At 36.9% G+C, this 13,304-nt stretch overlaps 1 non-coding gene across 1 annotated transcript; it reads left to right on the top strand.

Annotated features, from left to right (window-relative positions):
• Positions 1-12,868: 12,868 nt before the first annotated feature.
• On the top strand, positions 12,869-12,976 carry LOC126009890 (U6 spliceosomal RNA). The gene has a single exon (XR_007496065.1). It is a non-coding gene; the product is annotated as a U6 spliceosomal RNA (small nuclear RNA).
• The last annotated feature ends 328 nt before the right edge of the window (positions 12,977-13,304 follow it).

Genomic DNA, 13,304 nt, shown 5'->3' with positions numbered 1-13,304 from the left:
GATCTAGTCACAAAATGTCTGGTTTAAAATGAGCAATCAATATGTATGCATTTTTTACAAGCAGAATTTATAATTGAATAAGAAGAATGTCAGTACAGAAACATTTATGCAACATAGAATCATAAAGATGGAAAGAGTTGCATAAGGAAACCAAAAAATAAAAATGAGCAATTAGTTCCATCATAAAAAGTTTAATATAGTGAGGTGAGAGAAGTAGTGGGTGGAGGGAGATGGGGGTGCACTGGTGGTGAGAATGTTGCACTGGTGAAGTGGGGGTGTTCTTTTTTTTTTTTTTTTTTGGTTTTTGGGTCACACCCAGCAGCAGGAGAGGTGTTCTTTTTGTGACTGTAACCCAACTACAGTCATGTTTGTAATCATGGTGTTTAAATAAATTTAGAAAAAAGACTGCAAATTTGGATAGGAATGAAGGACTTTCCAGATAGAAGAAATCATACATGTAAGTATGTCCTTTCCACAGGTATGTTTTCTAACAAATGGTTAACAGTACCCTGCAGTGCATAGTTTAGGCAGTATAGGTATTGAATTCCTGACAGTATAAGTTGGGTTTGTTAAAACACAATGCACAAATGCCTTCCTTGCACCTATATTCATTGCAGCGCTATTTACAATAGCCAGACTCTGGGAACAACCAAGATGCCCTTAAACAGATGAATGGCTAAAGAAACTGTGGTACATATACACAATGGATCACCATGCAGCTATCAGGAGAGACGAAGTCATGACATTCTCCTATACATAGTGTACATGGAATCTATTATGCTGAGTGAAATTAGTCAGAGGGAGAGAGATAGACACAGACATTATTATAATAATATTATAATATTATATATTATAATTATATATATATAATAATATTATAATAATGCCCAGAGACAATAGAGATGAGGGCAGAAAGAACTGGCTCACAGTATGAAACTCACCAAAAAGAGTGGTGAATGCAGTTAGGGAAATAACTACACTAATAACTATCATGACTTGAATGAGAATAGAAAGCCTGTCTCGAATACAGGCAGGGGTGGGGGAGGAGGGGAGGCATTGGTGGTGGGAATGTTGCACTGGTGAGGGAGGGTGTTCTTTATATAACTGATACCCAACTACAATTATGTCTGTAATCAAGGTGCTTAAATAAAAATATTTTTAAAAAGTTGCGTTTGTTTTTATTCAAGATTTGGAATCAACACTCAGATTTAAATCTTTACTTGAATAAAAAGCTTCATGTGTGCAGACCATAGCACTAAGAAGGAACATTCAGGTTCATTTGGTTCAGCTACAGTAACAGACTCTTCTCCAGAATTTAATTTATTCATTTGCCCTGAAGGGAAGTTTTATATTTATAGACAATTCTAAGTGGCTTATTGCATCATTGATAGTGGGGCAACAATGAAGTTAATCTTAATACAAGTAGAAAATGTATAGTGAATGAGTTAGCCTAATATTTAAAACAGTTTTGGGTAATATATAAGAACACTAGTTGAAAAGACGAAGTTTCTTTCTTTTTTTTTTAATGATCCAGAGTTTTTCTTTATTCCTGGGTAACGAACAAATTTCCAGAGATCAAACCTTCACTTCTGAACCCTACAAAAGACCAAGTACATTTTTTTTATTTAAACACCTTGATCACATACATGATTGTGTTTGGGTTTCAGTCATGTAAAGAACATCACCCATCACCAGTGCAACATTCCCATCACCAATGTCCCAAGTCTCCCTCCTCCCCACCCGACCCCCGCCTGTACTCTAAACAGGCTCTCCATTTCCCTCATACATTCTCATTATTAGGACACTTCAAAATGTAGTTATTTTTCTAACTAAACTCATCACTCTTTGTGGTGAGCTTCCTGAGGTGAGCTGGAACTTCCAGCTCTTTTCTCTTTTGTGTCTGAAAATTGTTATTGCAAGAATGTCTTTCATTTTTCTTAAGACCCATAGATGAGTGAGACCATTCTGCGTTTTTCTCTCTCTGACTTATTTCACTCAACATAATAGATTCCATGTACATCCATGTATAGAAAAATTTCATGACTTCATCTCTCCTGACAGCTGCATAATATTCCATTGTGTATATGTACCACAGTTTCTTTAGCCATAGACGAAGTTTCTTTTAAAACCAATGAAAGGACTTTATTCTCTGTTTTGCATTGAGTCAATCGTTGAGTTGCAAAATCAAATGACACCAGAATTAAAGAGGCATGAGCATGCTAAGGAACTATAGAACCCACCTTTTCAGGCACAAAGAGGTGCCTGTGCCATCAATGACGAAGAAAATCATAGACACATGTTTTAAGGGAATAACGATCTTAGTAAATAAACATCACAAATGGAAATAGGCAGTAGAGGTCTTGGCTTGCATGTGACGTTTCAACACTGCTACAAAATTAAACCAAGTAAAATGGAAAAAAAAAAACCCCAACAACCTAGAAAAAGGATTTAAAGAGCTAAAGCTTAATGATCATTTTTATGAACCTACTATAATCAATGTAGAAAGAAAAATGAAAGAACATCTAGTCCAAATCAGAAACCTGACATATTTGTTGTTATGAGGCAAGAAAGAGAAAGAAGCAAAGCCAGACTCCATAGTTCAACTGCAAGCAGGTTGATTGTAGTGTTTTGTTTAAGGTTGTTGCACAAGTCACAGACACATAGGCTAGCCACAGAATCTTTTGTACCCGAATGTCCCAAGATTACCATATTTTTCGGCGTATAAGACGACTTTTGAAATAAAAAAAGTCAACCGAATATCGGGGGTTGTCTTATACACTGAGTATATCCTGAAAAATGTTTCAATATGCCGCTAACCAAAACAAAAAAAAATCAGGCTACAGAGTTTTCAAATCTCTTTCTTGGGGCTCCCAAACAGTATTCAGGAGATCTGGGGGCCACTTCTGGCAAAACCCAGCTAATCGTGTTGGTGGTTCAGTGCTAGGGTCCGAGGATGGGGTGTTGTTTGGTTCATATAGTGGGGGTAATTAATTGAGGCCACCAGGGATTGCCAGAAAAGGTGCCTATGATAAGGGACCAATCACTGCAAGGCTGCTCCAACCGCCTCTCTAACTCAGCCAATCCAAGCAGGCTTCTTATGCATGCAAATTAGATAATGTTCTGGACCTGAATCTACACTGTAAAAAGCCTGCTCAGATTGGCCAGAGTCAGAGAGGAAGTCTATTACAGTATAACCTTTGAACCTTTGCTTGTTGTGATTGGCTCACTGGTACATACAGTTGCAGCACAGAAACGTTCTGTCTGATACAGCGAATATAGGCCTAAATCTATGTTTTAACTGCAAAATTAGGGGGTCGTCTTATACGCTGGAAAATACGGTAGTTTACAATGATGAAAACCTCAGGACCTGCGAGGTGGTGCTAGAGGTAAGGTGTCTGCCTTGCAAGTGCTAGTCAAAGAAGGACTGTGGTTTGATCCCCCCCCACCCCGCGTCCCATATGGTCCCCCCAAGCCAGGGGCAATCTGAGCGCTTAGCCAAGAGTAACCCCCGAGCATCAAATGGGTGTGGTCCGAAAAAAAAACAACAAATACAATGATGAAAACCTCAAGGTAACTTTTCTATTCTTAAACTTGACATGTTGAGACTATGTTTAATTCATATTGATTGAAAATGTTGCACTGGTGATGGGGGGGTGTCATATTATATGACTGAAACCCAACCACAATCATGTTTGTAACCAAGGTGTTTAAATAAAAAATATTTTTAAAAAAGGAACTGATTGTGCATGATAAACTCTCAGACTTTGAGTCTTTTATATTTAGCTTTTAATTAAAAAGAAAGTCACTTTACTAGGGTTCTTGAAATAAGCACCATGAACATATACTATTACATATCAAAACCAGAGATTTTTATGAGCCAGAGACATAGGCAGTATATCAGGGTAGGGCTCTTGTTTTGCAAATGGCCTAACAGGATTTGTTTCTACATTTCATAAGGTCCTCTGTGCCTGACTCAGGAGAGTTGCAAGAGTATAGAACTGGGAGTAACCTCTGAGCAAAGCTGGGTGTGACCCACATATGAACATAAAAAAAAAAAAAAAAAAGATTTTAAAGTTCTTTTCCATGCCCCAAATTCTTGTCATATTATTTACTCTGGATGCTAATTCAGCCAGGACAAGTTGTACTACATAAAATTTATTGTATATTTTATTTATTTTGCAAATTGTTGTGTCTCCAAGCTCCTCTTTGCTACTATCAGTTGTATTAGCCTGAGAAAATTATACCTCCTTGAGCATGCTCTCCTTATCTGAGTAAGAAAGAATAATGAGAATGTTACTCCTCACATTTATGTTAAGATACAAATTCCCCAGAAAAAAATAGTGTGGGAAAAAAAATGCTTACCAGATAGCATGAATTTAACACTTTCTTTTTTTGGTTTTGGGGCCATACCCAGCAGTGCTCAGGTGTTACTCCTGGCTCTGCACTCAGAAATCGCCCCTGGCAGTCTCAGGGGACCATCTGGAATGCCACAGCAAGGCATTACCCACTGCGCTATCACGCTGGCCCCAAAGACATTTTTTTCTTTATCCCTCCTCACAATTCATTTAACAGGTGTTCCCTTTATCTTTATTTTTTTTACCACTTCTCCTTTCTTCTTTTTGCTTATTTCCCCACTATCTTAAAATATCTTTTTCAGCACATCACTGGACCAAGCTCTAGAATATTTTTTCCAAGCATCACCGTTTTTTAATTCTTAATAACTCATTTTAGGGGCCGGAGAGATAGCATGGAGGTAAGGCATTTTCCTTTCATGCAGAAGGTTGGTGGTTTGAATCGCGGCATCCCATATGGTCCCCTCATTTTTAATTTACCTCTTGTAAACTTCTGTAAAGCCTAATGATATTTTTCTCCACTGTGCTATCATTCTGGCCCCAAAGACAATTTTTTTTCTTCATCTCTCCTTACAACTCATTTAACTGGTGTTTCCTTTATTTTTCTATTTTACTCTTTCTCCTTTCTTTTTTTTTTATTATTTCCCCACTATTTTCACTCTGTGCTATCACTTTGGCCCAAAAGAATTTCTTTTTTCATCCCTTCTTACAACTCATTTAACAGGTGTTCCCTTTATCTTTCTTTTTCACCCCTTCTCCTTTCTTCTTTTGCTTATTTCCCCACTATCTTAAAATATCTTTTTCAGCACAACACTGGACCACGCTCTAGGATATTTTTTTCCAAACACCACCGTTTTCTTAAAAGTTTCTTAAAACTCATTTTAATTTACCTCTTGCAGACTTCTGTACAGCCTAACAATATTTTTCTCTAGAAAAAGGCAGAATTCTTTACATAAAAGTAGGTAAATTATTATCATTGATTAACTCCTATGTTCTCTCTTCTCAGAGATCATTTAACACAAATTATTTTATGTGTGATAAAGCAAATGATAGGGAACATAGAAAATAAAATAGGTGTGCAGATAGTAAGAGAATGACTTTGGAACCAGATGGACTGGACAATTGGATCCACCATATTCTAGCTGAGATAGTAGATAGTCAAATATCTTCACTTTATTTTTGGGGGTGTGGCACACTTGGTGACACTCAGGGATTACTCCTGGATATACGCTCAGAAATCACTTTATGCATGGGGAACCATATAGGACACCCACCAGGGGATTGAACCGAGGTCCTTTCTGAGTCAGCTGTGTGGAAGGCAAACGCTCTACTACTGTGGCATTTCTCTGGCCCCAAATATCTTCACTTTTAAAAGTATAAGATTGCCTACAAACTTTAATGTGTATAAAACTCACTGAGTTTCTGTTAAAGGCAATAAAATAAAATGAGTCAGAAAAAGAAAGATAAATACACAATAATATCACTTATATGCAGTGATAACTGCATGAAGGAATGCAATGGTTTAAGTGGGGTTGTCTAGAGCATTCTTGGCCCTAGAAGTATAGTGAGAATGAAATAAATTGAGCACAAGAGAAGAAAATCAGATGTGAAATAACAGGGGACAGGGACTCAGGTGCATTGGTAGTGTTAAGAAAGGACAAAACTGAATATCAAAACTACAGAGTCAATAACAATGCAATTATGAGACCCAAACTTTAACAGCCAAACTTTAAAAGGTGCTTGTTACTAAGGAAGCTAGAGCAGGATGTGCTGGTATGGAATGGACTCTGGAAATATTGGTGGAGGGAGGTTGACATTGGCGATAGGATTAGTCCTGAACATTGTATGTCTAAAACTCAATTATGAATAACTTTATAAATCACAATGCTTTAAATTAAAAATTAAAAAGAAAAAATAATAGAAGGAAAAGGCAATTGAAAATTTAGAAACAAAAAGCTATTTAGTTATTTTTATTTTAAATTTCAGTCAGCATACCCTTAAATACAGTTAGTTTCAGAGTTGCATGTACACAATGTCCCAATAATATATTCTCCAGTAGACTGTCTTCTCCACTTCAAGCGAGCAGCCTCTCCTCCTCACCTCCCACCATGGTAAGCTCAAATCTGTAGACCACTTGTCAGTTTCTTTGGCCATTTGTTATTCCTTGGCAATGCCTTTTTATATTCCACATGCAAGAACTCATTCTGTATATGGCTTTCTGTCATCTGTTCTTGGACACTTGGGTAGTTTTCAGATTTAAGCCATTATAAATAGTGTGACAATGAATACAAGAGCACAGATTTTAAAAACAAAACTCTTTATATGTGAGTTTCTGCTATGAATTCTAAGCATTAAAGGAAGATTATCAGATTTTTGTCAGAGCAGAGGTCAGACTAAGGTGTTGAGTTCTAATAAATGCTTCTTTTTATTTTTATTGCTATCGCCTGAGGCCCATTGCTTTTGACAGGAACCTTTCGTCAAGAACATCTGTCAGGAATCTTTGTTAGAACAGCTGTTTTCTACTTTTGTAATTTTCTTTTCTAAATTATAAAGAGTAAATTACAGCTATCTGTTTCAAAAATTCCAAATGACTTAAGTTGGTATACCAAATTTTGTCAGGTGAAGATTAGCCTTCTATTTCCTTCTATAGTTTCTTACTGAACTTCTCTTTTTTTCTGATAATAATAATTTCTGGTATATTTTATCTTCTTCAATCAAGACAAAGTTATTCCCCACTTTAAGATATTTACCTAGTGCTATTTACTTTTATAAAAGCAGGCTTCTTCAAGAATTTAACATGATGACTTTAAATTTGTTTAAATCCTAATTAAAATAGACTATTAAATTGAAATTATAAGAATTTGTTTGCCTTTAATGCTTATTTACTTGTAATACTTTGTCCTTAAGGTAATACCTTTGCATAAGAAAGCACTGATACATTAAACACAGAAATATAAAATTTCAGAATCAAAAGAGAGATCATTGGGTTTGGAGCAATAGCACAGCAGTAGGGAGTTTGACTTGCACTCAGCCAACATAGGATGGACCTGGTTTTGATTCTCAGTATCCCATATGGTCCTCCAGCCAGGAGCAATTTCTGAGCGCATAACCAGGAGTATCCCCTGAGTGTCACTGGATGTGGCTGAAAACCATCCCCCCCAAAAGAGAGAGAGAGAGAGAGAGAGAGAGAGAGAGAGAGAGAGAGAGAGAGAGAGCACTGAGTCTAATGTATATTTGAAGAGGAAATAGTAAATCTGAAAAGCAGTTTAAAAAAAAGTGACTTCCAGGAAATTTCAAATCATCTTTATTTACCTATTATAAATAACTGAAATTATAGGTTTGTATAAAATATATGATTCTTGGATTTGAAAATAATGGGGCAACCTATATAATTCTCATCTTGTTCATATGTGAGATTCTTTAAGTCACTATATACCAGGAATTTAATGGGTTTGAGTCCTAGCCTAGGTATTTTAAAAATAAGTTGTACATCAAAAAATGTCTAGGAATTGTCTACAAATCAAAAAATGCTTAGCCAGTTTCTGAACAAAGAGCTCTGTGGACTGGTCTGCATCTAAAAATTACAGAAAACACAATGAAAACAAAAAGGTGGAGAGTGCTGACTTCATTCTTAACAGCCAAAAATTCATTATTTTATAAAACCATGAAATTAAAGGAATTTTATAAGGATACTTAATAACTTGTCTAAATTTTTGGAACAAAAGAAAGTCCCAAATTTTTAAAGAAAAAAGCAACCATATGCCATCTACACACTGCCTTCTAAAACACCCAATTTAGTACCCTCAGTTTCTTACAACAGTTAAGAGGTGTGGTTCTGGCATCTTGCCCCTTTTACAGAGCTTGTGTTCAGACTTTAGGATCCCTCAGGGCAGTCCATGATGGTTTTCATTTAGGCCTGGTTGGGCCCCACAAGTTGAAGGCTTGTAGATTGTTTCTAAAACAACTCTGTCGTGCCATATTTGGGGCTGGGAGAAGCAAAACAAAAAATCTTGTAGTCCAGAAAAGCTTAGCCTGGACCTATGTTCACTATAAAAAAAAAAAACTAAAAAAGGGGAAAAAGCATGTGCTTGTTCTTATAAAATATTGAGTTGATGACTTGATTTATCACTAAACTTCTGTATCAAAATCCAGTCACACTGTTGCTTAAATCTAAGTGAGAAAGAACTGGAGGGATTAGTCCCTATTGGGTGAGATGTCACATTCAGTTTAGTAATTTAAGAAAGTTCAACCTCTGCTCTTCACCCACTCTCAGAACAGAATGTCCCCAGGCTTGGTCTATTGAAACCAAGAATAAAAGAAAGGCGAAGAGAAATTTCTTTCTGCCCTTTAAATCTCTAGTTAAGCCCAGGCTTCAAAAGACAATGAGAGATTCCTACATCCCATTTCTTGACCTTTTCTGCAATTCTTAATCTGAAGGATTTAAAGTCTATGTGTCTCCACCCTATTTGGAGAGTGTGCTGAAAATCTAACAATGTTGTATTTCTCTTTCCACTCCAACCTGTGTGAATGCCTTGTCAGCTTCTCTCATTTGTGCCAGTCTATAACCCTTGGGTTTTGATGATAATGAATACAGCTCTTCAATGTTTGATAAATTTTGTGATTAATGTAGATGTTGATTGTAGCAGGGGTCTCAAACTCAATTTACTTGAGGGCCGCAGGAGGCAAAGTCGGGTGATCCTTGAGTGCAAAGTCAGTAGTAAGCCTTGAACATTGGGAGGTGTGACCCAAACAACTAAAACAAAGCAAAACAAAAAAAGATTCCTCGGGGCCGGCGAGGTGGCACTAGAGGTAAGGTGTCTGCCTTACAAGCGCTAGCCAAGGAAAGGACCACGGTTCGATCCCCCGGTGTCCCATATGGTCCCCCCAAGCCAGGGGCAATTTCTGAGCGCGTAGCCAGGAGTAACCCCTGAGCATCTAACGGGTGTGGCCTGAAAAACCAAAAAAAAAAAAAAAAAAGATTCCTCTAGGGCAGGACCACAAAATGTTGTAAGGAGGGCCGCAAATGGCCCGCAGGCCGCGAATTTGAGACCCTTATAAGGTTTTGAATGCAAGTTTAAGAATTAAATTTCCTATAGGCAGCACTATTGCAAACTGCATAAACCCAAACTAGTCTTCCAAGTATGTTTCTCATCTAAAAGATAGATATTAGAACATTTACTGAATTCTTTTTGTTTGCTTGTATGGGAGTGCATATCCAGTGTCTTCAGGACTTACTCCTGACTATGACTTAGGAATCACATTTGACAGGCTTGAGGGTTCTGAAATGGAATATGGATTGGCCACATGAAAGGCAAGTACCCTTCTCACTATCATACCAGCCCCCACTTATTGAATTCTTATCCTGTTATATGTTCAAGACATTATAGGATTTCAACAGTGTGTAGTCATAATTTCTTATTCTATTAAAGATCGTAGGATTTAAACCTATATATTCTTCACTATATTTCTATAAAGCAGGTACTTATAATTATTAACCATATTTTATTAAAATTATATAGCATGGACCAGTTAATTTACAGATCCCAAGAGACAGGACATCACAGAACAACCAGGATTTAGACCCAGTTAAACTCTCCTAACTGTAAAAATTTTATGCTTTTGTGCTTTTACAATTTTATAAAATAATTTTGGGTCACTCTCAGCTATACTCTAATCTTAGTCAGGCTCTGTGCTCAAGGATTACTCTTGGCAGTGTTGGGGACCATATATGGTGCCGGGGATGAAATCCAGGTCAGCTGCATGGTAGGCACATAACTTGGCTGCTGTACTCTCTCTTAAGCATTACTTCTACAATTTTGATAGAATCATGCCTAACTGAAAAAATTTAGAGATTCCCAAACTCATTTGTCCTACTTCTTTTTAGAAATAAAGAGTACTCAGGAACCAGCTGAATAGTACAGTATGTAAGGTATTTTCCTGATATGTGGCCATCCAATTTGATGAGTGGCAGTTCAGAGCACTGCCAAGAGTGACCTCTGAGTACAGCACCAAGAGTAAGTATTGTACACAACAGGTCACAAATTGACCCCTATTCAGACCCCTGCACACGCACACACACACACACACACAAACACACACACACACTCAAGTTTTCTCTGAAAATCTACCTTTTTTAAGCAAACAAACAGAAAATGCACCCAGATCTACTGTGACCCTCTGCATTATTCTAGTAACCCCTATCCCCATATTAGGTGATATGATTCATTTTAGAACACTGGATTAGATAATACTGAGATGAATGTACAGGAGGATTTTAGCAGTAACTAGATCACATTAAACATTAATATATGTTGACTATAATTGTTATTAATGAGTGTGGTGGTGGCAAGACCTAAGAACGTGATGATGGCAGCAATTATGAAGCTGGAAGAAACACCATCTCTTTTTTTTAAGCACATGTCATCTTCTTAAATTCTTGAAGACTGTCAGAGAGTTTTAGTGTTCTGAATGGGTTGAAATAGAATAAATCTCTTTCTTCTTTAAACATTAACAAATACTTAGTGTTCCTATGATCTACAAATAATAGAGTGAAATAGAATAGAAAAAGAAAAAAATGAATAAGAATCAATTAATAATTTCCCTCTTCTGCCCAGCCTTCACCTATATTTTTGTTGTTGTTTGAGCCACACCCAGCAATGCTCAGGATTACTCCTGGCTCTGCATTCAGTAATTATTCCTGATGGTGTTTAGGGGACCTAATTAAATGCAAGGGATCAAACCCTAACTTTGCAAGGGATCAAACCCTAACTTTCTGCAACTGTACTATCTCTTGGATCCAGACCCTGCATCTTTGATCCACATTTCAGGCTCTCTACAAGGTGATTCTAACAACAATCGACTGGGGGGTGGTCATTTTACAATTTTACCAATTGAGAAATGTGAATGTGACTATTGAAAAAGTCAAGTTGAAAAATGACAATTAAAGAAATTTGCTACACCTTACCATCAGAGAAACAGTGAGCCAGAATTTAATCTAAGTTTATGTAAATTATTGGAACCAAACTGAATTTTGTTTATCTTCATGCTAAGAAACTTCCCTTCTTTTTGCAGCATTCCCAAGAAAACATTTATGGTGTGTCTTGTAGATAAGGAAGCCTGGGTTTCCATGGCCTTGCATAGCAGATGTCCGGAGTCTGGTCCATGCAGCACAAGGCTTCCGAGATGTTGCAGCAAGAGGTAGCTGTCCAGGAAGATATTAAACAAGCATAGCAAAACATAATTTGAAACAGTTGGGAGCCTTTGTTTTATATGCTCTTCAGTTTCTCTTACATTCTCCATATGTAAAAACAGCTCTGTTGCCAGGAAACTTAAGAGTGGTGATAAGTTTTCACTAAACAGATACATAAATGTATTGCTACACTCAACTCTACAATATAATATATGTATAATACAGATTGTTCATTGACGTTTCAACTTATGTTTGCAACAGCATAAGATGGGTCTATTTCAGTACCCTTAATGTTTTTCTGTTAAAATACTATAGGAAAATACACATGTCTCACAAATGAGAAGACATTATCTTCACCAATCTCATATGATTTATGAACTTCCATGTCTCCCCAGAGACTATGTCTTTCAACATAGATTAAGAAAATTGTCTTGAAGGAAGACCTGACATATTTCTGGGTCCCCCAAACCCAATCATGCCTCTTTGGGAGTTTTTTATTTTTTGAAATTTTGATTTGTTTTGTTTTTGGTGTTTCTTGCAATTCACTTGACCACTGTGTCAAGAGTGATATAAGGGAGGGAACAGAAACACATGGACTTGGTGCTCCGTCTGTTGGCTTGGCATTCCTGGGGTGGGGGTGCACACATTTTGGGATGTGCTCACACACACTCTCACAAGATTTTGAACTAATTTTGTGGTGCTGCCTGATCAGCATTCTCATTGTGGTGTTTAGCAGAGATCACTTTGAAAATGACACACAAAGTGACAGGAGAGTCACTTGATACATGCATGTCTTTATTTGTGGTGCCTGCCAGGACTTGCCCTCTTTGCTGGCAATACTGCCCTATGCTTGGTTGCTGCACATTGGTTGTCTTTCTCTCTATTGTGGCACCCAAGCAACAGAGCTTTAAGCACCATGTTTAGCATCTATAATCAGATTTATGACATCACATTTGCAAAGGAACATCTTGTGTCACTTAGTTATTTTCCAGATCAAAAATATGGTATTTTTATGGATTGAACTGTATTCCCCAAAAGATATGTTGATATCCTCAGACTCAATACTGAGAATGTGGTCATATTTGAAAACAGAGTCTTAATGGGTGTCATGAAATTAAGAAGAGGTGGTTTTAAAGTAAAAGAAACCCTAGATCTAATATAAAATGTCAAGATTAAAATAGATCACAGTTTTAGCTTGTAGAAAATGATACAATAGAAACTAGTTGGAACCTAGAAATTGGTAAAGAATTTGTATGTGAGATACAAAAGTCAGCAGCTTTAACAGAAACAATGATTAACTGAATTTTATTGAGCATAAAGCTTTTGTGTGCTCACTTTGGCAACACATATACTAAAATAGGAACCATACAGAGAAGATTATTATGGTTCCTGCACAAGGAACATAAAGCCTTTGCTTTAAGAAAGACACTATTGAATGGGTATAAGATTAGTGACAAGTATTTGTAAATTTGAAACACAACTAATATTTGAATTATATAAAGAATTCAGTTTAACAATATGAAAAGACAATCCAATCAGAAACTGGGCAAAAGTCAGATAAAATAGGATGTATTTCATGATGAAGGATAATTTGATGATAAGTAAACAAATGGAAAAATGTTCACTATTACTTACCATTAAGAGAATAAAAACAGCTTTTTGCTGCTGAGCCAACCTAGACATACCAAGGACCATAATCTCTCCAGGACCCACACCCAGTAAGATGTCCCCACCCAACGAATGTGGGGCCAATTCCTGCTGTG

The sequence above is a fragment of the Suncus etruscus genome, chromosome 5 (assembly GCF_024139225.1).
Source record: "Suncus etruscus isolate mSunEtr1 chromosome 5, mSunEtr1.pri.cur, whole genome shotgun sequence".
Taxonomy (NCBI): Eukaryota; Metazoa; Chordata; class Mammalia; order Eulipotyphla; family Soricidae; genus Suncus; species Suncus etruscus.
The sequence above is the reverse complement of the archived record's forward strand: the minus strand, read 5'-3'. Positions and strand labels throughout refer to the sequence as shown.